This window comes from Dryobates pubescens, chromosome 13 (assembly GCF_014839835.1).
Source record: "Dryobates pubescens isolate bDryPub1 chromosome 13, bDryPub1.pri, whole genome shotgun sequence".
NCBI lineage: Eukaryota > Metazoa > Chordata > Aves > Piciformes > Picidae > Dryobates > Dryobates pubescens.
The window spans coordinates 10094109-10121345 of NC_071624.1; the positions used below are offsets into that span (position 1 = coordinate 10094109).

Consider the following 27237-nt stretch of genomic DNA (forward strand, 5'->3'; position numbering starts at 1 on the left):
CCTGCCTTCACCAACCACACACACACAATTTGATGCAATCCATCTGACTAAACAAAACAAAATCCCAATTTGCTTGCTAAAGCAGCATTGATGCACTTACCAGTATCCAGGCAAGCTCCTTCACTAACACGCTTCCCCTCTCAAGCGGATCAAATTTGGAACAAGGTCCAGGAGCAAGAGAGAACTGAAAACTGACCACAACAAGCTTCCAAAACAAGAAAGGAGGGGGGGGAACCTTACTACAGGAATTCAAATCCTGCTTCCACCAGACCCTGAGTCACCTCCCCTCCCTTGCAATAGATCAGAGCAATGGGTAAACATTTCCAAATATGGAGATCAAAACTCCAAAGGATGTCAAAAAAAATCACCCTTCTCTCCCTGGCTTTGGCACAGGGATGACTTGCCCCTTTGGAGCCTGAGCTGAGTACATCACTGTTGCTGACCTACACACAGCCTGAACATGGGCCATGCATCACCATCTTGACCTATGCTTTGGAGGCTCCTGGCTCAATGGGTGACACTGCATTTCTGTCCTCTGACAGAGATGCACAGGGAGATGAAGTGGGGGCAGCTACAGGAGCCATGGTCTCTCACCTCCTACAGCAAACTTCCCTCTTCTCCCTCAACTCATCAGCAGAAAACCTCTTAGAACTGCTTCTTTTCAGTGCTCTTTGAAGGCAAATAGGCAAGTTCAGACTGCGTTTATAGTGACACCAACTCAGCACCAAGGAAGGCAAGGCTCGGCCATGAGTCACGTGAGAGGGTTCTGCTACCACCTCCCATTATCAGCTGCTCACCTGGGGCAAGGAAATCTCCCCTGACCTGAATCATCTGACTGGCACTTTGCAAGAAGTGTCTAGTTGACTTTGCTTTACAAAACAAACAAAAAACCCCCAAACCCTGCACAGTTGTGCAGATCATTCTGTAGGGAGAAGGAGCCCCAGTGCCCCTCAATCCCCAATTGGACAATGCAGCACAAGCGGGAACAGGAGAGCACCCAAGCTACCCCTCACCTGGTGGAGGCACTTGATAGTCAATGCTCAGGCCCATACAGCACATTTAGGAGACAGAAACGTTAGGCTTGAAAGGCATAACTGCTCCTTCAGAGCCTGCCTGCACATGGGAGCAATACACCCATGCCACTGCTCCCACGGGCATTGCTCCTCACCACAACCAACTTGCAGGCAGCAGGGAGGTGACTATGCCACAGCCTCCTGGTAGCAGCAGCCACCAGCTCCAGGAGCAGGCAGCCCCTCAGGAATGTGCAAATCAGGACGTTTTCAAGGGGAACAGGCTGCCCAGGCAATCCAACCAGACCAGTGATTCCCCAGCACCACCCACAAGATGCTATTGAATTTATAGGGAAGGAATTCCAGAGCTGACTCTGCCCATGTATGGCCAAAACAAACTGTGAAAAAGCAACATTACAGCACAGCTGGCTTTCACTGAAGAGCAGGCTTCAGAGGACCTGAAACCCTGCAATGACAAAGGCTGCACAAATACCTCCAGGAGCCAGGCAGAGGTCAGAGACCCACGGCAGCATGAGTTTAGCCCCAGTATCACAGGTGACAACACACAGAAACCTTTTCTTCAGAGAAAAGCCAAAGCTTTCTGCCTTTTAAAATAAGCAGCACATTTAACTTGGAGACCTCTCAGTACCAATGCAAAACACTACACTTTGCCAGGCAGCACCAGTACATGCCCATTACACTGCTAGTTAAAGGCAGTTTCTAAGAGCCAATAGTCCAAATGGTGCTAAATGACACACCAGGGAAATGCCAATGCCCTGCAGGCTGGGACTAGCTCTCCGTGGGCAGCTGATCCATTATTTTTCTATCTAAAATCCTCCGTCAGAACCACATGCCTCAGGAAGCAGCTGTGCCACCAGGAGCATTCTCCATGGTCAGAGAGGTGTGTTGACTGAACAAGTCTTATGTGGGACTGCAGAAGGAACCGGGGCTGTTCAGCCTGGAGAAAAAGGAGGCTGAGGGGAGACCTCCTTGCTCTCTACAACTACATGAAGGGAGGTTGTAGCGAGGAAGGGGCTGGTCTCTCTTCCCTAGTGTCAAGTTACAGGACAAAAGGAAATGGCCTCAAGTTGCACTAGGGGAACCTTAGATTGGATATTAGGGAAAATGTCACAGAAAGGGTTGTCAAGCCCTGGAACAGGCTGCTGAGGGAAGTGGCTGAGTCACCATCCCTGGATGTATTTAAAAGATGCATAGATGTGGTGCTTAGTGACATAGTTTAGTCACGGACTTGCAGAGCTGGGTTAATGGACTCCATGATCTTAAAGATCTTTTCCACACTAGGCAATTCTGTGATTTTATGTTCTGAGTACACAGTGCTCCAAAGTGGTAGAAGACACTCCAAAACCAAGGTAAGAAAAGTCAGGCTTTACAAACAGACTCAGTTTTCCAGCATCATGAAGAAAGCAGTTCCAAAGGTGGTGTTTTTCGCAAGGACAAACAGTGGGATGAAGTATGAAACAAGGTAAGTCAAGGCAGGGAACAAAACCACAGTGGAGGAGCACTGCAATAGCAGAATCCCTAGCCCAAGCATGCTCTGGGCTCCCACAGCATGAACAGATTAAGGTTCTCTTTAACAGTTAAATGTCGCTACCTCGCCTGCCCTGCCAGCAGGGAAATATTAGCTGTGTCAGCTTGAGAGGCAAAGGGCTTACCAAACCAGAGAGGAATGCAGGATGCAGTGACACACGCAGTGGGGACAGGGAAACTAAACCCAGGGGAACGCAGGCCGCTAGTGCTGCCTCTGCCTTTGTACTGGGGTCAGGCAGGGCACATTTTATAGCTCCTGGGGTTGAAACCTGGGACTAACGGCTTCGTGACCTTAGAAGGACGCTCGTGCCAGAAGCGAATATAGATGTTAGAGGGGCTGGGAGCTCAGGGGCCTGAGCACACAAGGACAAGCAGGTTCCTGGCTCCTGGCAGGCTGCTCACCACTGCGATCAGCACAAGTTGTACCCATCAGACCAGGAATGAGTGCATGCCTCCTCTGAGAAGCATTTGCTGATGGGAGACTTACAACGTGGCTATCCCCACAGCTGCACCTTCCTGGGGACTAGAATCTCCCCTCAGTTTCCCAGCTGAAATGGTATTAATACCCTCTCCCTCACTACTGTGCTCACTTTAAAAGAGAAGTATCTAAGCATGAGCTGGGATTCTGCATCCCTGCTTTACAGCATCTTCCACCTCAAACAACACAAAGAAACCAAGAGTGGGCACATCCATGAACAGCCACAGCCTAACCAGGAACTCTCTGCTACATAGTACCACAAGTCCTTCTCCCTGCCACAGTCCTAATCTTGAAAAGCAAGAGCTTGAGGGCATGGGAATAAAATCCAACTCAAGCCTCCTGCGCAGCAGTGCAGGTCACTATCAATCGGCCATCAGTCAGGCACAAGTAATTTAATTTAAATGATAGTACATAAGTGGAATGACTGGCAATATTTGATTCATAAAAATGTCTGGAAGGGGCAGAGAGCACAACTTGTGTGGCATATAACACAGGGACTGCTGCAGCACCACCAGAACACCGACCACATCATGCAGACAGCAAGGAGCAAGGGATACTCACATGCACGCATGCACTACTACGCACACGCGTGTCTCCTCCCCCAACACTCACAAAAGCGGACTTAGGATTTGCAAGCTGAAGTCCTGTGCAGCCAAAGGTTTAGCACAAATGTTTGTGACAGTTCCACTTTGCAGGCAAAGGCAAAAAATGGGCACAGAGGAATAAATATAGAAAGAAGTCAGGCAGGCAAAGCAGGTGCTGGCTTGTAAAACCTTGGCCAGAAAGGCTCCACAGGAGGTTGAATCTGGTAGTTTTGCAACAGCTCCACAGAGTGACAGAAGAGACAGAAAAAGAAAAGGAAAAAAAAAAAAGAAAGAAAAAAAAAAAAGAGAGAGAGAGAACATGAATGCATATGCATTCTTTCCTTGCCATATATAGAATATACAGACAGTTGGTACATACACCCCCAAGCTCTCACACGCCGTGTAGTACATACTATATACGCACTGCGCATCTTTGTTTCCCTGGGCCTGGATCTGTGCAGCCTGTGCCTAGGTATGCGCATTTCTCATGCCTACAACTTGTCATTGCTCCCCATGTTGCCTATCTGTCACAACACACTACTCAACAGAGCGTGGCAAAAGCCTCAGCACCATAGTCTGGGATGACAAGTGGAGGGGGCCAAGCTCTTTTTGGTGGCGCACAGTAATAAGACAAGGAACAACAGGTTCAAACTTTTACATGGAAGATTTCACCTCAACATGAGAAACTTCTTTACAGTGAGGGTAAGAGAGCACAGGTCTGTCCAGGGAGGTTGTGGAGTCTCCTTCTCTGAAGGCTTTCAAAACCCACCTGGATGCACTCCTGTGTGGACTAGTGATCCTGCTTTGGCAGGGGGGCTGGACCTGATGATCTCCTGCGGTCCCTTCCAACCTCTAATATACTGTGATACTGTGACACTAACTTCTCAACAGTCACAGCCTCTCTCTGCTGAGCCCTTCCCCACCAAAGCCTCTCAGTGCAAGCACCACCAGTTTGTCTTTTATTTCCCAGTGATCCCACTCCCCTCTCCACACTCCGTTGTTAGAAGACTTCTTTGGTTGTGGTTTCAGTTTTCTTTGCAGAGAACCACAAACAAGGTGCCACTGTCAGAAAAGCCATAGGTCCTTCAGAGAAGTTGCTCCTTGCTCCTGTGAAACATGTTTACGTACCAGTTCTCACGCTGCACAGCCTTGCTGGCAGGACAAACTCAGAGCAGGGCTTTCGGAGACACACAGGGTTCTGCCCAGAGTCACAGATCTGGGGTTCTTTCCCAGCCCTGTGAAGAGAGAGATATATCAGTGTGACATATGCCAGATAGGCCTGTGATGGCTCCTCTCCAAAACTTGCATTTTAACCCACAGCTCCTGGGAAACGCAGCATTTTCTTCTATAGCTTTCTTAGGCAGAAGAGTCCATACTCCTGGACTCTGTCTGGCAATTCCCAAAAGCAGCAATCACCTCCTTGAACTGGGCCAATGATCAGCACCCACTGCCAGCTGACACAGCTTGGCCAACAACTTGCACCTCCTCAAACCGCAGCTCCTTTACTACTCTTAATGTCCCTCAGAGCAGAGAGGTAAAAGATGTAAAATGAGGTCTAAAGCAAGAGAACAGAGTGACTCCATCATTCATCTCCATGACATCAGGCACAGCAAGGAAGCTAGAAGACATCATTAAATTTAGTTTGAAACTCATGGGATTTCCCACTACCACAAGCAAAGCTACATCAGCAGCCAGTTCACCTGCCCTCCACTCCAGTACAGCCTTTTCTCTGAGGAGCTCTGCCCAATTCCCACTGGAGACTGCCTCACTCCTTCCTGCAGCTGCAACACAAACAACCCTTTCTTGAAGTGACCAACTCAGTGTCATTTATTCCCTCTGCAGGAAAGGAAGGTAGAGGAGAGGAGACAGACAGGCCACACAACCCTCATCTTGCATGTGGCATGTCAGAACACATGCCAGGGTGCATCCGCAGAGATAGGCAGCATCTGAATTCCACACTCCTTCCTGCTCACACCAGCCCAAGGCCAACATCCCATCCCAGCCACATCCTGGTTGTTCTGATGACCCTATCTCTGCTCATGGCAAGCACATGCTTGCCTTGTCATTGCTGCTCAGCACACAAAGTTACTATTTGCTGCTGCAATGATGGCAATGTCCAGTCCAGGCTTGCATTTGTTGAACCTGTGCTGCTCATGAGGGTGCCTGTGAGCCTACAAGTCTGAGTGGTGATGGCAGCTTGCTTTTCAGGTCCCTCCTCCCTGTCACATGGAGAGATGGCTTCCTACCCCTGCCACCACCTCTCGTCCCAATGCCATGCTTGATACTATAGCACCCAGCAGTGTGATAGGGCTCTCACCTTTCCCAGGTGATGGTAGATCTCCATTGGCCCAACACCATAAAAGCACACTAAGGTCCACTCTGACCCAGGCAGCATGTTCCCAGTTCTATCCCTTAGTGCCTGTGGTGGCACTCAGCCTCAGTTTCTTGCAGGGATGAACAGGCATGGAAGTCTCCAGGACCCTCAACACTCCCCCTCAGGTGTGATGAGGACAAATTCAAATCAAGACCATAATGGCTCCTCCTACTCACTGCAGGCTTGGGATGAGGATGAGTAACTGCAGGGTTTTATTGCTGGTGAACACAGCCAAGAGAGCAATTTCTCTCCATCCATTAAGGAGGAGACAAGTACAAGCAAATATTATGGCTGTGCATGTTTACTTTTCATTTTAAAATGATGTAGAGTTATATACAATTTAGGTCTTTCCCACAGGGTCTTGGCAAAATGCCCTTCGGTCTTATCTGCAAAGGCAGAAGACAACAACATTCCCCTTTGGTTCCAACACCATTCCAATTCAACTTACAACAGCACCTCCAGGAGCCCCAGGTAAGACAATATTTCTTGGGACTCCAACTGTTTAAAAGATCTTGGCTCAGGTTTGTATGTCACCAGATTGAGCTCAAGAAGTGTTTACAAGATCAGTTACAGGACTCACATTCGGCTAGTTGAACCACATCTTCCTAGCTTTACTTTCCACACCAGCTGTCCCCATCACCTTGTGACAGAGGTTCCCCTGCAGCAAGCTAAACAGGACCTCACATACCCTCCTTGAGGCACCCAGCTGGAACAAGGTGTGAGATCACCCTCCCCAGCAGCATGTGGGACCCTGCACGGTCCCAGATCAGCAGCGACTTGATGATGCCAAAGAACGTTCTCCCTACCAGCCACACATCCATAGCTGGGCAGGACAGGGGCAGCCTGACTGGTCACAACAATATTCACCTGAGCTGGTCAGCTAAACTTCATTTGTGACCTCATTTCTTTAGCAGAAGGCTGCAAAGGCCAGTCCAGGTGTTCGAGTGCAGAAATATACAGGAGACGGATGTAGAGGACAGACCCAAGATACCAGAACTGCACATCAGCTGCACCACAAGCCATCAAGCCACCACCAAATCAGACCTTTTCAAGACATGATGTCAACAAGTATTTCCTGCTGGGGAACATTTCTCAAGACTCAAGGTCCTCAAACCTGAAGATCAACAAAGCTCCTCACTCCAGAGCATCTGTACACATCCCTCAGCAGGAAGCACCCCCAAGAGCCTCGTGAAAGAGGACTACACAGGTACTTAGCAAAGAGATGCTTTAAGCAAAGGGATGCCTTAACCCCACTGGCTCTGGAGAAGCAGGCAAGGAATACAGATCCTGAGAAACAATAAATAGTCCCCAAAAAGTGCCTGCCTCTCACACTCATGCTTGCTCCTGCTTTCACTTGGGCAGGGAAAGACAAATGAGTGCAGACTATAGACATACCCAAATCACTGCCAAAGGTTCCAGCAGAAGTCCTTCCCCTCCTTAAGTCCCCAGAAGAAACATAAAAAGACTGTACCTAAGGAGCCACCTCTGGGTTTCATATATCCCCTAGCAACATCCTCATGGGGAACATCCTCACGGTTTTACAACAGGAAGCAGGCTTTAAGCTCTGTGAAAGTGAGGTCTTCCTAGTTCAGAGTTGCCACAACAGATGCTCAGCCGTCTGCACACAGCTAATTCTGTTTTTCATCTTGCAACAAAAATTCCCAGCTTCCTATCACAGTCCTTCAAGAGGTAACAGCAGAAAGGTCTCTTTGGTAACACAGCTCCATGCTATCGAGCTCCTGTCTGGCCTAACGGCCTGTGATTCTTGTGACTCCAGATCACCAGCTACAGTGTGTCTTAGACTTCAGAGTCTGTATACACCTATGCGTGAGCATCTGCATCTTCATTTTCATGCCTAGCACAATATAGACCACTTCCTTTAATGCACTATTTCAATAGGCTATTTATCATTTAAAAGCAATCTAAAGCAAACATCCAAACAGCAGGAACTTGCAATCACAGTCAAAGCACTAAGCAGAGTCTCTGAACTACCAGATGGAAGAGCATGTCTTCCACAAAAGACTGTTTTCTTCATTTGTTTCTCCCAACTAATTAAATTTAAGGTATAGCTCATAAAAAGCTGAGAAAGTTATTAGAAATTTTAAAAGCCACCCCAAGCTGGAAAGGCAAGAGGCTGAGATCCACAAACTCTGAAGTCTTAAAGCTGCAATGATCAGAAACAGTCCATTCACTCAGCAGCTGGTAACACTAATGCTGCATCATTGACAGCAAGAGTCAAACTTTCCCAAGTTGAAAAAACATGTATAAATTAAACACACAAGTATGGAAAGCAAGACTTCTTGTTTGCAGATTGATATTTAAGAGCAATGGTTTACAATGCCTAAATCCTAACTGTCCTCTGTTATGTATTGGGAACAGGTTGCCCAGGGAGGTGGTAGAAGCCCCATCCCTGGAAGTTTTTAAGACCAGGCTGGATAGGGCTCTGGGCAACCTGATCTAGTGTGAGGTGTCCCTGCCCATGGCAGGGTGGTTGGAACTAGATGTTCTTTGAGGTCCTTTCCAACCCTGACTATTCTATGATTCTTCACACAGCAGATTTTTCATAGTATCATAGTATTAGTCAGGGTTGGAAGGGACCACAAAGATCATCTAGGTCCAACCCCCCTGCCATGGGCAGGGACACCCCACACTAGATCAGGCTGGCCACAGCCTCATCCAGCCTGGTCTTAAACACCTCCAGGGACGGGGCCTCAACCACCTCCCTGGACAACCCATTCCAGGGCTTCAACACTCTCATGGTGAAGAACTTTCTCCTCACGTCCAGCCTGAATCTCCCCACCTCCAGCTTCATTCCATCCCCCCTAGTCTTATCACTACCTGATATCCTGAGAAGTCCCTCTTGTAGGCCCCCTTCAGATCCTGGAAGGCCACAATTAGGTCACCTCTGAGCCTTCTATTCTCCAGACTGAACAGCCCCAACTCCTTCAGCAATGGGCAATTAAAAACCTCTGCAAGAGTTCCAAGTTTCAAAGTGCAGTCAACACTGCTAGGAAAAGAGGCATCTCTAAGCATAACTTTACAGTGGTCACTTAGAAACTGAAGTAACCAGACTTCCCAATCTCTTCAAAAGAAAATCTGATCCATGAAAATCATTTCAGCAAGTGCTAATTACACTTCTCACATAACAGCCTGGCAAAGTGGCATCTGTTTTCCCGACGACTCAAAAATTGCCTTCCTTTTCAAATCTCCTTTACACTTGAAAGTGTTACCAGTATTAAGAGATTGATTATTTTTCTGTTTGCTTAATTCTTTTTATTTATTTTTTTTTTAATCAGTATGACTTGCAGAAGCCCAAGAGTGAACACCAGTGAAAACTGGAATAAAGCAGCCTGCATTCCCCTTGCTTTGTGGAGCAGATGGCTCGGCCTGACCACCACGAGAAAAATTGTTGTTTTAACTGTTCCAAGTCACCGATTTTAAAGTGCAGACAAGCTCCCAGTGAGTCAGTTCAGCACAAACTGACATGGGTGCTCCTCCTGTATGATTGGCAGGTGCATGTACAGGTCCCCAGAGGAGAACTCCATTCAGTATGACCTTTTCATTTTAAATGAAAAACACTTAAAAGCCTGCTCTCTTCTGACATGTGTACTTTATGCCTTTCCTGTGCTGTGCTAATGTATTTGTTATTTGCTGGTCAAAGTCCCCTAACTCAGGAATCTCACATTATCTCCCCTGCTGCTGTAGCCCTGATCCTCAGCCTTTCTGGCCACTGCCAGCACCAAGGGAGCTGTCTGAGGTCTCCACATTCTCATGCACTGGAAAATCAGGCCCCTTATATGCAAACCTCAATCCAGAGTCCAATCCTGCCTTAGATGCATGGGTAGCCTTACACTTGAACGCAGCTGCCTGGAGACATGGACTGATCTCGCTACCCCAGGACAGTAATGCCCATAGGATCTGGCCCTAACAGCTTGTTCTGTTTGCTTCTCTGCCTTCTTGGGTTTAATTTATTGAACTGCTCCTTTCAAAAGTACACTGCTGAAGTTATCCCATAAAAAGATCACTCAAGATAACAAAACCTAGAGAAGCACTCCCTTCACTCCGCCGCCAGCAGCGGCACCTGCTCAGGGAGTCACCAATGCAAACAGCAACAGCCAACACGTCCAGCTGCTGCCTTTTGGGAGTCCAGATCCTGTCTTGGTGTAAAGTAGCAACTACACAAACAGCAAGCTTCGATCTGCAAGGAAGCACACACCCCTCCTATACTGCACTCGGCACGGAGCTGCTTTCAAATCCACCGCAACCCCATGTGCCAAAATTAGCCCTAATAGGACTTATCGCTTCCGAACTCCTGGTCCGGCCCTCACACTGGAGGGAGGCTGATGGGGAAAATTAGCTCCCATATACAAGCAAACTCTCCAGCAGCCCCTGCATGCTGCACAGTGCAGAGCCTGGCATTAAAGCATTGCACCTTGGGAGCCCCACAGTCCCACAGCAGTGGCACACCTGACTGAGAGAACCAATGTCAATTTTGCTTGTCACACCTGATTTTCAAGTTTGTCCTGACGTTCTTAAAATGAAACTAGAACAAGAAGGGGAGGAAAAAAGGAGCAGGAGAGCAACACCAAAGAGATGGGATCCAGCTTTCCCAGATGAGACTGCTGTATTACAACAATAAACATTATTTGGAGCAGGACAGATTTAAGCAGAGGCCGAGGAAGCCCTACCTACAGCACCTCAGCAGCTGGGAACCATCCCACAGGCTCTCAGCTGGAGCCACTGGGCAATGACTGGGGACCAACCCATCAGAAGGGCCAGCAATGTTACTCCCCTGTTATTTTAAATGCACAAGGACAGCTAGAAAAGAAGAGTGGCTAAGGAACAAGAGGAATCAGCATGTCCACACCAGAAAGCCTGTAGGTCCCATGCTGGAGCAAACTCTCTACAGCTCCCCATGTCTGCCAGCACTGCTGCCTGTCTTTTTTGTGTCTGTAAATGACACCAAGACTGGATCCTGTATTTTCAAGCACAGACTGTCAGCCTCATGCTGTTTGCACTCCCTTAGCCCACTGGAAGATTTTCAAAATAACCTCAGTGATTTTTATTATTTTTCTTTTTCCCCCCACCGTTTGCTGTCTGCATGTCACTGAGGCTGGTTGGAGAGACCTTGAGCAAGAGTGGGACAGTTTCACTCAAATGCACTCCAGCTTCCTCATCAAAGGAAAATTGATTTTCCCTTCAAGTTCTCATGCAGTATCAGAGCATGAGCACCTGGGTTTCAAACAAAGGATAACATTTTGCAATCCAACAGCAAAAAAAGCCCTACTTTTCCCCCTGCAGGAAGAGCCATCCACAACAGGTGCTGGCAGAATGCTGCTCTAACACACCTGCCTCCCGCGTCTTTAGATGCTCAGTCAAGAAAAACAGACCAACAGTGACCAGGAGCATGGGTCCTCTTCAGCCCACCTGTGGGCATTTTTGTGCATGTTTGTTCAAAGGTGACAGCGGTGGAGAAAGTGAAGACACAGGCATGCAGTGGTCCTGCCATTTGCCTGGCACCAAGCCCTGCACACTCTCCTGTCCTCCCAGCTGGGGCTTGGGGTCAAGCAAAGAGAAGGCAGCACAGCTCAGCACATACCTCCATCATTTTGTGCAGGAGAGCCAGGGTGCAGACTTCCACAGGAATTCTGCAGATTATCCTTTCCCCAAAGGAGCTTAATTAATTGCCTGTAAAAGGGGATGGTGATTTATCACATAACTTTTCAGCACAGTAAGAGCAAGTATTATGATGCCTCTCCTCTCCTTTATTATCAAGTATAAAAAGGCTTTAACCCCTCCAATTTCATTTTACCTTGACCTGGAGAAGTATATATGCTGGCCTTGCACTGCATTTCCTTTATTAAGGCCTATAGCACCAGCAGTGACTATAAAACTCCTGGTTTACGCTGACTGTACTCCCATGTTTCCATGGAAAGAGGATTTTGGCTTGCAAAATGGCAAAGTTGGCAATTACACATCTCTCAGCACCCATCAGTACTCACATGGAGAAATCATTCTTCTTCCCATGTACCTCATAGTTTCCCAGCACCAAGTTTTCTTGGCTACTAATTCTCTGTGCTCTTCCAAGAGCTGGCCACACAATATCCTCCAACCTGCTACACCTGAGCGCTCTGTTCTGGAACAGTATACTTGTTTGCAACGTTAGCTGCAGTGCGTGGGTGCAGCATCACACCAAAGATACAAAACACTTGAGACCAAGGAAGGTCTCTTCAACCTTCTTCTATCTTGCTGGTGTGATTCACAGGAGCACCTAACAGCCTAACACCATCATCGCACCTGTCCTCGCCTACTCCTACCCTACCATACTATGCTTGTCAGCAGGAATTTTGTCACAGCCCTGAAGCCAGCATTTATGTTTTCAAGTCAAATGTTTTTATTTTTTCACTTGTTGATGGGGGGTGGGGGGGGGGGTGGGGTGTGTGGAACAGAAGAGAACTGCAGACGCTGTTGAAGACAAAGATCTCTCCAGGACATGCCAGCTGATATTTCTGAAGACTGACTTGGCACAGCATCAACTCCACGCCAGCCACTAGCCAGGCTCAGGGAGCATCAGCGCCTTCAATCAGGAAGAAGAAAGGAGCAGAGCAAGACAGATTAACATAGTATCTGTCACAAGAGATACAGCCACATGACCAGTCACCACCAAGGGAACACATAATAAAGAAGGGAGATCTCTGTGAGCAGCTGCAACATCTCAGCATTAGCCGGGCACAAGTCAGCACTCACCATGACTGACCACACTGCGGTGCGTGAGTTACCAGATCTTCCCACACAGCCTCCCACGTGTGTCTCCTGTTTCTAGACTGAAAGCCAAGTGTGGTAAGTGAAGACTATGTCCAATCAAGGCTGCAAATATGCATGTTACACGCAGAGGCTCACAGCAACCTCACGTAAGGCATTTGCCTGTAGCCACCATATATCTAGTTACAACCCCCAGAGACACAGTTGACAGTCACCAGGCCTTTATCAGCATTCACATAGAAGGTCAAGAGAGCCATCATCCAAGAACAGAGGACGAGCACAGCAAGCTCAATGGGAACTTGACAGGCCAAGAATGACTGTAGTCACAGAAGACCAAGGAGAGCTTGCTTGTGTCAACCTCTTTTTCTGAGGCTCTGAAAGACAACTAAACCTCTGACCTTTGATTAAACCACGCTACTCTCAGACGAGGGGGTGGCTTGGGGGCTGGGGACTCAATAAGAAAGTATTTATCTCAAGGTCATGGGTTCATACCCTCTTCAAGTTTTTTTTTTTCTTGGTCAATTAGAACAAGGGACTTGATCTGCATTGAAAAAAACCCTGTTACTAAGGGCACAGGCAGATACTGCCTTGTGACACTGCCCCTTTGCTGCTCCTTTCAAGTCCCACAGCAGAGCACAGCAACTTGGGGAACACAGCCTGGGTAAAAAGAACACAACCCACTTTCACACTCAGGGCAGTAAAGCAGAGGAGGAGACTGCAGGCAAGCAAAGACAGCTGCCATTGCCAACCTCCAACAGCTGAGTGGGAGCATTACAGATGGAGCCGATCCTGCCCCAGCCTCTGTATCTGGTTCTGGGAGACTTCTGCTCACTCCCACTGCTTTGAGAGGAGCCATGTTCCGTTGGTGACCACTGCTCAGATTGCTATTTCTCTTACACCAGCTAGTGCTCAAAGGCCAAAATCTCACCATGAGGTCATGGTGGAGCAGCACAACTGGAGATGCCTTCACACAAACAGAGCAAAACCAGCATGCATGGGGTTCCAGCCCTTGCTGCCAGGGAGCCTGACCACTGGACATCTTCCAGCCCTCAACCCAGCAATGACATTAGACAGCCTGTCCAATTTGCACTGAAGGAACACAAACAATTATGTGGACACTTAGGACCAGCTGAAGGGAAGAGACCCTCTATCCTCCTCCTGCTGCAGGCCCACCCCACTGGCAAGAAACATGACAAATGTAAAGGTCAAGCAAACGGGGAAGAGATGAGAAGAACCTTCCACTATGCCACCAGGCCCAGAACAAGGCATGAATCAAAGTTAATGTGTATCTGAAAGCAGTTAGTGATAGAAACCAATCTATCTAGGAACTCCAGCTGCTGTGTTCAAGGGTCCTGGTTGCAAGCACAGAGAGAGTCAAAACCTTTTGATGGTGGTGGGGTTTAGCCCATAAAATGTCAAGATAAAAACATGCTCCTACACATGGGGTGCACACTTTACACATCCTCCCTCTTGAAATGCACCTATTCTGACTCAATTATTTTCATAACTCCATGGCTCTCCTACACTCACCCTTTGGTCCAAAAGCAGAGAAAGAAAGTAAGCACAAACTGCCCATGCACCAGGATGGAGGTGTGGGCCCTGCATGAATCTTGGCCAATGCAACAGTAACAAGGCAAAATGGAGAGGTTTGGAAACAAATGGGAAGCAGAACTGTCCTCCACTCACCAAAGATGGTAATTATTTTGGAGAGGACAACACATCCTTTTGGCTTTCAGTTAGTGGCAAACCAAGTCAACCTTGGTTCATATGAGTGAGAAATTACTAGGGGCTATGGTTCTACAGCCAAGGTAAACAAATCTGTACCAGTCCTTCACCCCTGGAACAACTTCTGATTGTCAGGCACAGTTACCAGGGCAATGAATAGCTTCTCCTGCAAGCTCTTCACTCAGTTAAACTAATGCAGACAAATAAGGCCAGGCAGAAGCAGCCAGCAGCACAGGGCAAGTCAGATGCACGCATCTGGCACATGCAGAACAACCGCAGCACGTTTAGAGTGATCAGGGAGAAGAGGAGCAGGTCACAGCATCATCAAAGAAAACATCCAAGGCACCATTCTTGAGGTGGTGAATGACAAAAACTGCTGGGGTCTGTGCCTGGAGGAGACTTCAGAAACATTTAACAGAGAAGCTAGAAGCATACCCTGATATCTGCAGATGTCATTCATATCTGTTGGAGGCTGATAAAGACCCAAGTGGGGAAAACACCTAAGAAAAGTCCTTGATTTATTAGTAATCCAGAACTATCCTCTCACTGCCTCCCCCTCCACTCAGCAGCCTTTTAATTATAACTCTGTCTGAAAAATCAGGACAGCCATCAAGACAGAATACAAAATAGAGGCCACAAGAAATGAGTACAATTCTTGACCCTTCTTGAACAAGGAAGCCAAACATCTAGAGCACCCCAATCATCTTCCAAAGAACCTAGGCAGGGGGGAAAAATAGATGCAGCAAGAGCTCATTTTTGTTCCCAGCTGCTCTTTATAGGCTGGCTCTTTGGGCACTAATGATCCATATGAAGAGGACTGATTCTTGGGTTTTTCTCCCCCTTGTGCAGCTGAATTTCCTTAAGAGGATGAACAGAAACCTCAGAAGATACAGTGACATAGGGAAACCTTCCTTACTCCTCTGTGATGTGCTATAGTTTCACTTTCTCTTTAAGAAGTTGACTAAACAACCTTTTTCTTAGGAGAAAGCAAAGCATCAGACAGTTTCTGACCCACACAACTCTGAGCAAACTTCTTGTGATGAAAAAAAACCAGCAAGACATTCATTATTGGAGACCTCTGCTGAGTCTGTACAGGCAAAGTTATTGCAGTGGAGAGTTCCCTGATGCTCAGTGTGTTACCTCCAGCAACTGATTGGGGCTGCATTTCATGGTGGGATGGAGCAGGAGCAAGCAGGACATGAATTTCAAACTGCAGAGTTTGCAACCTCAGACAACAAACTGCTGCTTCAGCAACATACATGCACATAATTTGATTGAACTCAGAGGGATCATGGATCTTGCAACAAAATGTTCACATCTGGGAAAGAGAAGGAGGCAAAGGATTCAGACCAGCCAAGAGTATTATGCCTTCACACACCACCCCCAAAGAGGTGGGCACATCAGCATGCAAGGCCCAGCAGCAAACAAAATCCACAGCTCCCACCTTTCAATTGGATTTCAATAAAGTGCAAGTGTGCAAACAGAGGTAAATCCCATTTCCTCTCTGAAGCTACAGGAAGTTACACCTTTGATTTCATTGGAAACACAGCCTAGCTCTTGCATAGCTGAAGGCAGCACAGGCCACTCTGGTCAAACCAGCCCAATGCAGCAGCAGGTGTTTTGCAAAGCTGCACCCACACAGCCTTGATCACACCCTAGTTCAGACGGGCAATTCCAGCAGGTGTTATTTGAATCCTGGGCATCTCTCTAGCAATGTGCAAGGATATTTAACTTCCTTGTGGGCTCAGGCTGTCAAACATCTGCTGGGATTAGTTAGTTCATGTTTGTGAAGTGCACACAAATGCTCTCATAAGGAAGGGGCTGACACGGCATGAAAGGGGTCAAAGATGTTACTAGGAAACTCTCTCTGGTACAGCACTCTGATTATTCTCCATTACTGGTCATACAGGTTGAAATTGATGAGGTCAAGCACAGGAGTACAAAAGCAATTAGAAAGGACTTCAAGGCACTGGAGCAATTGCTTGAAGGATCAGGAGCACAGGTGGCATTTTCTTCAGTACCTTCAGTAGCAGGGAAGACTGCAGCAAACGCTGAAAGGCACAGGAAAACACAACTGATGCACATGTGGCTCAGGGGCTGGTGCCACAAGTGGAATTTTGGTTTCTCTGATCATGAAAGCATCCATGCAGCACTGGGCCTGCTGGGGACAGAGCTCAGCTGTCTCAAAAGAGGAGAATGATTCTCCTGAGTTGGTGAGGGTCACTGACAGGGCTTTAAACTAGGTTCAGAGGAAGAAGGGGATAAACCCAAGCTCACTAGAGATGAGCATCGGGGTGGCATGCCCATGTCAGGGGTGAAATCAATAGCCCTGCTCAAGTGTATCTATACCAATGCACGCAGCTTGGGCAACAGACAGGAGGAACTAGAAACTATTGTGCAGCAGGACAACTATGACAGTTGCCATCAGGGTGGGATGACTGTCATGACTGAAGCAGTGCAATGAATTGCTAGAAGCTCTTCAGAAGGGATAAGCAGGGAAGGAGAGGTGGTGGAGTGGCTCTGTATGTTAGGGAGTGTTCTGATTATGTAGAATTCAACAGCTGTGATGGTAAGGTTGAGTGTTTAGGGGTAAGGATTAGGGGAAAGGCCAATAAGGCAGATACCACCCTGTTGGGAGTCTGTTAGAGACTTATCTAACCAGGATGAGGATGAGGAGGCATTCTACAGGTGACTAGCAGAAGTCTCCAAATCACCAGCTCTTGTTCTCATGGGAGACTGTGCTCAGTTCTGGGTGCCACAGTAAAGAAAAGACATTAACATCCTCAAGCACATCCAGAGAAGAGCAATGAGGCTGGTGCAGGGTTTGCAGGGCATTTTGTACAAGGAGCAACTGAGGGAGCTAGGGCTGTTTAGTGGAGAAGAGAAGGCTTAAGGGGAGATCTTACTGTTCACTACAACTACCTGAAAGGAGTTTGTAGTAAGGCTGGTGATGGCATTGTTTCCCAAATAGCTAGAGATAGGACATGAGGAACTAGGTTTACATAGAATACATAGAATAAACCAGGTTGGAAGAGACTTTCAAGATCATCGCGTCCAAGGGGAGGTTTCTATTGGACATCAGGAAAACTTCTTTACTGCGTGGTCAGGCACTAGAAGAGGCTGCCTAGGGATGTGGAGTCACCATCCCAGGAGGTGTTCAAGAAGCTGTAGATGTGGTGCTTCAGGGTATAGTTTAGTGGTCACGGTAATTGGGTTATGGTTGGACTTGATAATCTGAAAGGCCTCTTCCAACCATGATGATTCTATGGTTCTGTGATATATCCATGGATGTGAATGCTGGACCAAGACCCAGACCAACATACTGCATTTGCATCTATAGCTGTTTTTCCCCACACCACATTTTGCTGTGTGAAGCTAGGATGGTAGCACACTGTCACCTATAGCTTACAGCCCACTTTTGGTCCCTGCCTCCATTTTACCCCATCTGGCTGTACAATTGAATGTTGTTAACAAGCTGGGCTAGCATGGCTCTGCCAGAAGCCCCCAAATGCCATATGGGTTGCCCCTTTGCAAGAGAAACTCACTGAGCCTCAAGCCTCCGTCTCACTTGGGCTGCTAATCACAGACTCTCAAGACCACGGATTGACAGCAGGCTCCGAGAGGCCAAACTGCAGCAGATCAGCCACCCAAATTCCATGTGGCAAGGGACTTTGCATCAATTTCACATTTCTCTTGGGTGTCCCTCCATCCCACACAGGCCTTCTCTAAGGGCTGAGAAAGAAGGCAACAAGCATGCACAGCTCAGGAACCACAGTGATGAAGATCTGAGAGGGAGATGAACTCCTGAGGAAGGATGGGGAAGAGGCCCAGTAGGTGTGTTAAAAGGATTGTAGATGGTGATGGTTTGCGATTGCAGGGCCACAGGAGTCTTAAGTTCCTGTGACTCAGAATTACTTTGCACCAAGTTGCAAGTGCTGGACACAAAGCTTTGCTCTGCCAGAAGCTCCCCTTCCCTCCACGGGCAGATTTCAATACTTATCAGATCTCCATCTTAGATGCATTCTGATAACACACACTTTTTACATCCTTTTCATCTTCCCTCACAATCAGTCTCTATGTCCCCAAGTCAATTGCTTTGCTCTTCTCTCACAGGTGCAGGTACAGGTGTGACACCCTGGTGACTGGCCTGACTTCAGACAAGGTAGGGCACCACCAACACAGAAGAGCATTGTAACACGCTGCAGCAAGAGTCCTCTCTTTTTCATCACAGGTTACAACACCGTAAGACAATACACCAGCCAGTGCAAAGGTCAGCTCATACCAACCCATTTGTCCTGCCTCCTCAGAGAGATCTGATACCCACCTGTAAAAACAGTGACCACAAAACACTGTCCATAAGTTGTGTGTGCAGTGTAGGGATGGGAGCTAGCTTCACAAAGGATAACTTAGAAACGAACCCACCCTACAAGGATTCTTGTGTGTAGTAAGGCAGCAACAAGCTCTGCTCTTGTAGCTCCTGCTCCTCCCACTCTACAGTGCAGTCCTCAAAACCTTCACCAACTTCCTCAGCCTCCACACATTCAGAGTTCACAGCTCTCCCACACAGCAGAGCAAAGCATGCCATGCCAAGCCATGGAAAGAGGCATGCATGCACTCCACAAGCTGCCACCCTTTCACCCAGACACTCTGAGTACCAAAGTAGGTGGAGTGCCTTGGAAAGACATGCTCATTTATATTGTTTTAAGTTCACCTGCTGCTCTGGCCTCATTCCCAACTCTCATATGCAGAGGGAGACACTCAAAGAGGCAGTACCTGCCAAGAACGCCACATTCACCCCTGCAGCAATGTGGAGGTCCAAGACGTTATTCCTAACTTCCAAAATACACTTCTGCCCCACAGTTTGTCACTTCCTGCCACTGTCAGAGCCATGCAACCTGTCTGCTTCACTCAGCACGATCTCCTGCACTGTATGAGGCTGACCCTTCATTGAGCAAGGCTAGGGCCAGTCCACATGCTGCAGCATTGTTTCAGGAGAAGAGAAGCCAGACATCTCCCCAGATAATTTTAATCCTTCTGCCCATTGTTCTTCCCCATGTGTCTGCCTTGGAAGCAAATTAGGATTCAGGTACAGGACAGTGATTAAACACTTGCTTATCTTTAGGCATACAAGTGGCTGCAGAAAGTTCAGCTGGATTACTCATACACTTGAACTTCAGACTTACTATGCAGACAGTTCATAAAGTCATCCTTAAATGGCAAAAAAGCGATGTTGTGTTTTCCAAGCTGGGCTCTGCATCCCAAGCAAGTCAAGAAAGAAATAAATTCTCTGAAAAAGCAAATTGGAACTGGCTAGGGAAGGCATCATTCCCATTTCCCCCAGCAACAGCCTGCAGGATCAGGAGTGATGGAGGACACCACAGCTTTAAAGGAAGCTTGAACAATCCTAAAAAAATGGCAGTCTTACTATACATGGGCAAACAAGCCACTGAGGAAGTGTCTGGTAGATGATGTAAAGTCCCCATTACCCTTATTCTACTCCTTGAAATATGCTTTGTGGCTCATTCCCGGACCTCTCCAGCACGTTTTAGACTCAACAGCATTAAGCTGTCCTGGTGTTATAAATGACAGAAGCACAGACCAGCTTCCATACTAAGCTAGGCATTTCAATACCCAAGAGAGATAAGTACAGGCCTTCCCCCTAGTCAAGGATAATGATGATTATGTATAAGAGCCATGTAAAAGCAGAAAAAATGGGGGAGATGGACTGTACAGATAGGCAATAAGCAGTTTGGAGTAATCTCCAGAGCTGGGTGGAAAGCATGCTAACTTCATTCTGTAATTACAAGCAATTCTTTTCAACCCTTTTTGCTGTTTGATTATCAGTTATGACTACAAACTAAAGAGAACACCAATGGTCTAGCTGGCTTTTTTCCTTCCAGATTTCATTGTCAGGGATGATGCAAGACTCCCAAGCTCACTTCTCTCCAAACCTGTGCCCCCATGAGTAAAATGTCAAGAATAATTTTTCTTCACTTGAGGAAGGCACCACAAAAATAGTCCCCCTCAACTTGCAAAGCACTCCAGTGAAAGAGCAAAGAGTGCTCCAGAAAAGCACAAAAGGAAACCAGTAATTCCACATTCAGTCCCGAGTTTGAATATTATGTAGTGAACAAGGCTGGGGCCACACACCCTGCAAAAAAGAAACTGAATAGCTGCTCATTAAGGGTCACCTTCCACTCCAGGCACAAAGAGTAGGTGCTCTGGCAATTAAGTAGCCATATCATACTACCCACTTGCAGAGGAGGCCAAATTAAGGTTTCATCAATGAACTTAATTCTGGCATTTTGTAGCTTTGCATCACTCGGACTTTGCAACTCTTAACACCCTGCTTTTAACCGAGTTCACTGCCTGTCATTACCTACACGACTGCCATGTGGCTGCCCCAATCATTATCGCTTTCTCTTGGGAAATCCTGGCCACAACAATAGCTTGAGGTATCTCTCCAGATTTGCCCAAACCCATGAAATCAAGTCTCTACCTCAAGTGATGATGTGTGTTAAAATTCAAGCCAGCTGACCTCCTTCGAGGCTGAGTTGAAACAGGAATGCAGTGAATACCCAGGCGAGTGAGGCAGGGGAGATGCAGCAGCCGGAGTTACAACCACTTATCAGCTGCTAATCCAATCACTCTCCCAACCCAGTCACTGCGTGCTAGAGTCTGGGAAATTCCTTGCTTTCATTCAAGCTTGCCTCATTAAGTGAAGTAATTCAAGTCTGTTAAGGTGAGGTAATAAACTGCTGAAACAGAGAGAGCTCCTTAGGGTATGTGCACAGAGCACACCAAAGATGCACATGCACATTACTGAGATATAAACCACCACAGCTGGAGTACACAGCATCTGCAGCCTGCAAGCCACCTCTGAATCACCCCAAGTTTCTCTTACATAAAAAGAAAACCTTACCAACCTAAGTTCCATGCACCCAGCCATGCTGCTGAAAAAGCCTTACAGGAGCTCTGTTGCACCTAACTAAGGTCTGGAGCTGGATCACTTCTATCTCATCATGTAGGGTATCTCTACCCACCCCACTGGGCACCACAGCCCCTTCTTCAAGGTCAGCAACACAATCCATCAACCTCCTCCATCCACAACAGAGTAGCTGGGTACTGATTCCTCCTCAGCAGCATTAGGACCCCCAGCTGCACAGCCTGGGCAGAGGCTCTCCAGATGGAGGAGAGACCAGAAGAATAGAATAGAATTAACCAGGTTGGAAAAGACCTTCGAGATCATGGAGTCCAACCTATCACCCAACACTATCTAATCAACTAAACCATGGCACCAAGCACCCCATCCAGTCTCTTCCTAAACACCTCCAGTGATGGTGACTCCACCACCTCCCTGGGCAGCACATTCCAATGGCCAATCACACTTTCTATGAAGAACTTCTTCCTAACATCCAGCCTAAACCTCCCCTGGCACAGCTTGAGACTGTGTCCTCTTGTTCTGGTGCTGGTTGCCCGGGAGAAGAGCCCAACCCCCACCTGGCTACAACCTCCCTTCAGGTAGTTGTAGACAGGAGCACAAAGCAAGGAGGAAGTGGAAACTGCAGTAGCACACAGTGAGATCCACTGGCCTAACAAAAAAAAAAAGGGAAGGGGAGTTACAAATTGATACATAAAAAAGACCTGACTGTGTAATTCAGAGCTAACAAGATAGTTTGCTGAATGTTAATTAAATCCTCAGTGCCTGTTACCAACTGCAGAGATCAACTCATTTTTAAATTAAGTAAGCAATAAATGCTTAGATGAACTTCTATTAAATTTCAGCCAGTGAATGAAGTATGTGAGGCTTTTAATAGACATTAAATAAGATAGTTATGGCAAGTTAGTTGATATTTTATTACCTACAGATAACAGCCATAGTAAATCTCAACTAACTATTACACTGCTGGCAAAATCATCCAAGACCTGGCAGAAGTTTGCCTGCCTTGAAGTATCACTGGGCAACAGTAGTAGGGGGAGGAAGGTGGCCAAGTGCTGAATGACACCTACTTAGAGGATGCTCAAGTGCATAAACCCAGTACATGGAATGGGCTGCCCAGGGAATTGGTGGCATCACCCTCACTGGAAGTGTTTAAGGGGAGACTGGATGAAGCACTTGGTGTCATGGTTTAGTTGATAAGATGGTGTTGGGTGATAGGTTGGACTTGAGGATCCCAAAGGTCTGTTCGAACCTGGTTAATTCTATTATAAAGGCACAAAACAGGATTCCCTCCCAACCAGATCTGGAAATACTGAAGAGGGCTGACAGAGGCTCTCACATGGAAACAAAACTGGCATAAATCAGAGACTCTCAAGCATCCCAACTCCTCCAAATCAAATTAAGCAATTTACAGGGTTATCAAGGAATTGCTGTATTATGACATTCCCTTGTGGCATCAAGGCCCACAGAAAATATCCTGCCCAATAACCTGCAATGCTCAAAAGCTTGTATCTTTTTCTAAGAAAAGGTTATCAGCAGCCCATGACTCCACCAATGTTTGTTTTCCCTTCCTAAGCACATTGCAATAGGAGTGCTTTTGAGTGACTCACACGTGTGTCACTGTCACCCACAGATCCTAACAACAGATACTGACAGTCTAAAGTGACAGAGACTTGCTGACAGTGACTTTAAAATCGTCACTTTCATGCCAGCTCTTGTGTTTGCTCAGAATGTGACTGAAACCATCTCCTTGAGATGAAAGTAGAATCTCTGCCAAGGTGTCTCTACTGGTAACCTTAATCACAACAATTAAGTGTGGGTAGCAGGGGGAATTTTTCATGCTGGACTGGGTATGTTGCAAGTCCTACCTGCCCTGCTGTGCCCAGAAGCAGGAGGAACAGAAAGAGCTGAGCCTTGCACCCTTCTAAGGCCCTTCTCCTGGGCAAGCACAAACTTTCAAACAGCTCTTAAACCTTGTGGTTTTTCTCTGGTCTGTGGTTTTCAGTTTGATTTTTTATTTTCTTTTCTCTGTTTGTTTCCATTTTACAAAACAAAAAGCTCCCTAAACAATAAAGATGAAAACACAGAGCTCTTCAGATTTTACTAATGCTCTCCTGCAGCATCTCAATGCAATGTGAACATCAGTTGCAACACCTTCCTGCCAATCTCTCCTCTGGAAACACTCCTCACAAGGCTGCTTCAAGTCCTGCATTTTCCTACATATAACCCACGGTCTTTAAAGCTACTGTCCCACGCAAATCTGTTCCCCTGATAACCCACATCCTTAGGCAAGATATGGTTTCCATCTCCTCCACTCCTACCTGCTTTTGAAGCATGGCTGCAGTTCCAGTAAGCTCTCTAGCTTTCAGCAGAATTACCCTGCTCCAAGAGCAAAGGGAGATGATGAAGCTACCAGGGTAAGAAAGCAGTCTGCAGATGACTGAAAGCAGGCAGAAGCATTGCTGCCTTGCTCACACACGCCCATAGCAAACACAGATGCTGAATGCCAGATGTCAGACAGGTCACACAGGCTTGTTGGTATTCACCTTGCTTTCCTGAAAGCCTCTACCAAAAAGTATCATACCTAAAAAGCACAGATGTACTCAAAGGAAATGTGTATTTCTTCTTCATCCCAATGCCAGCTTTAAAACCTCTCCATGCATCCACAGGGACTCCCCTCCGCCTGAAGGAATTAACAGAGCTACCACAGGCTGTATAGGGAAGAGCATGGATGACTAAGTGGAGATGAAACCCAGCATGGTGTTGGGCCAGCTGGAGCAGAGGGTGTGAGTGCTGCCCAGGCCCACATCAGGGCCAGAAGATATTATTAGGAGAAAGGCAGATCCTTGTGGGTCAGACTTTCAGATGCCTGATGAGGAACAAAATACCACTGAGGATGCATTGTTCACACAATCACGATGGGGAAAAGGAATAGAGAAACCACTTTGAACAGCCTGAGGGTGTATGTTTCCACAAATGCATGGAAACTGTATTCTTGTAAACAATTTGTCATCCACCCAAGGTAGAGCTTTGAAACTTCTCTCCAGACTGTAGCTGGAGAAAAGTTTCAGAGAAATCTGCACCAGTCTTTTCTTTCCATCTGTGTGTCTATAATACAAAAGCCATCATCATTAGCTCCTATAACTTTGAACGTACCTGACATTCACACAACCATCCCATCTCCTTTCTAGACTTCGCTAGATTGGAGTCACTGAAGTTTTACAGTCAGACATTACACAAACAAGTCAACAGCCAGGCTTTAAAACTGAGTGGTGTCTCCACTCCGACCAAGGACCTCCAGACTGTGATTCATGAGTTGTAACTAGAAATACATATAGCCAACACAAGCTAACTCGGGGCAGGGGACACCAGCCAAACAAAACAACAAAAACACCACAACTGAAGAAAACAATTAAATTAAAAAATATATATGAAACTTGACAGTTAGAGGACAGCAGGGCAGAAGGCCCCATTAGTAGCACCAGCATTCACTGGAGCCTCAGGCAGGATTACACACTGAGGATAAATGCTTGCTGCCAGGTAGCCTATGGCCACAGTCCTGAAACTGTCACAACTTCATAACCTGCTGAGAGCCCATCCCACAGAAAAAAGACCCTCCAGCAAAAGCTAAACAAAAGAGGAGAATAACACAGATAATAAACATAGGAGTGATAAGATGGAAGATGAGGTGGGATGGGCGAGACAGAGCAGACCAACAGGCACGGCAAAGCGTTCAACAGTAAATCTTTATCCTCAGAAGGAAATATTTCCTGAGGGAAGTCCCATGTTCTAGAGCATTATTATTTAGCCTTGTTTGGGCAAATCCTGCTGCAACAAGGGTGGGGATTACCAGAAAGTCCCTCACATCCCCAAACCATGCTGCTGCACAGCAGGCTGGGCTACGCACAAGACAGCAACCAACATTTTCCAGCATGAACACTGTTGCATTGTGAACACAGAGGTGAAATGTTGTGTCCTGTTCCCCTGCCTTCCTAATATCCCATGTATGCAATTACTTGGTGAGCCAGCATGAGCTGTATCACCCATATTCCAGACAGTCTGGGATTTCTTGCTCTTTCTCAGGTCCTGCCCCAAAAATCCTTCCTGAAAAGAATAAGCACAAACTCCACAGGTAAATGAACCCAAAGAAATAAATTCTCAAATCTAGAGTGTTTCCAAAAACTTAAGGCTTCCATGTGAGACCTTGCATTTCACACGGGTCAAAAAATGACTTCATGCACAGGGACTGACATGTTGTATGTAGAAAGACCCATTGGCCGGCTTGATGGTTCCTACAAACTTTGCTCAATCGCACAGCAAGACTAAAATATACCAAACAGGAACACAATCCAAAGGGCCCAACTCATACAGGTGCGGAAAAAAAGACAAACAACAACCCAAAAAAGCCCAACCAAATAATAAAATTCAAAACAGAGCTGGAGAATTCACAACACTCATTTGTTTCACCAGCTGGGCCACACTGCACCTCGAGGTACTGTAGCCAGAGCAATTATAACACGAGTTTCTCCATCAACACCTCCTACTCGAGAGCACTGCCTTCTCCTCAGCAGAGCCCCAGGGCGTGGAGAGTGCTCCTGAACAATAGCAGAAATAAGATTTGCTTGTTCGAAACGGGAGAGCAAGAGAAGGGGGAGGGAAAAAAATTATACAGAGATGATTAAAAAAAAAAAAAAGGCAAGCCCTGGGTGACGTAAGGTTGTGGGAAACGTTGACGTCCTTACCTGCTGGGGAAGGGGGGGGGGGGGGGCGCCACCCCTGGCGTATAAGAAGCGGCCAGGGCTTTACTCAACTTGCTACTTACTCCCGAGCCCCGGCAGCGGGGCCGGCGGGCGCCCAGTGCTGCGGGGGGGAGGGGAAGGCAGCGCTGCAGCCGCGCTGGAGGTGGCCTCCGCCCCGGCCCAGGTGCACCTGCGGCCAACAGCCCCGCGCCACCGAGCACCGCGGGTGAGGGGTAGGGGCCAGACCCCGGCCCGCGGGCAGCCCCCGTCCGGCGCGGGGAGGGTGCGTACAGCGGAGCCGCTGAAGTACCGGGAAAGTTTCCCCCTGCCCAACAACCCGAGGGCTGCTCCCGCCCCGCCGCCCAGCTCACACTGCACCGGGCCGGGCCAGGCCGTCCCTCCCTCCGACGGCCGCGGTGCCCCGGGCGGAGGGAGGAGCCAGGCGCGGGCCCCCCCCCAGCGGCCGGAGGCACTCCCCGCCCCGGCCGGGGGCTCCAGCTGTTGCACAGCTGCCTTGGAGCGGTGGGGGAAGAAAGAGAAAGGGGGCAAGTTATTATCTGCAACAATACCTCGGGGGGAGGAGGCAGCGAAGGCGAGAGCGGCGGCGGCGGTGGCGGGAGGAGGCAGCGGGGGGAGGTGGGGCCGGGGCGGGGCCGGGGCCACGGCGGTGCCCGGGACCGCCCTGCCGTGCCCGCCCCTCGGCCCCGCCGCCGGCCCCTTCCGCCCGCCAGCCCTTTCCGCGCTCCGCGCTGCTGTCCCGCTGCGTCTTCGGGTACCCCCACCCCGCCGCACCCCACGGCCGGCTCCGCCCGCATCCCTCCCCCTCTGGTTATTCCAGCCCCTCCCGCGACCCTTTGCATCCCCTCGGGGCCGCGGCGCTCTCTTCTCCCCACCTTTGACCCTTACCTCCCCTCGGGCTGAGGAATTGGGGGTGGGTGTCAGCCCCGAGCTCAGTGCGCCCCCCCAGAAACAAAAAGCGGCAGCCGTTGCCTCCCTCCCCGCCGGGCTGCTGCGCTCTGCCCGGGGCTGACGTCAAGGACCCAAATTCCTGCCTTTCCCTGCAGGCAGATTTGTCCA

At 48.0% G+C, this 27237-nt stretch overlaps 1 protein-coding gene across 1 annotated transcript in view; it reads right to left on the reverse strand.

The window, feature by feature from the left end:
- Window positions 1-26775, reverse strand: part of LPP (LIM domain containing preferred translocation partner in lipoma) — a 347427-nt gene extending 320652 nt beyond the window's left edge. The window contains exon 1 of the mRNA XM_054166899.1: window positions 26730-26775. The gene's annotated coding sequence lies outside the window, so the exon portion shown is untranslated. The remainder of the gene's footprint in view (window positions 1-26729) is intronic.
- Window positions 26776-27237: the final 462 nt, after the last annotated feature.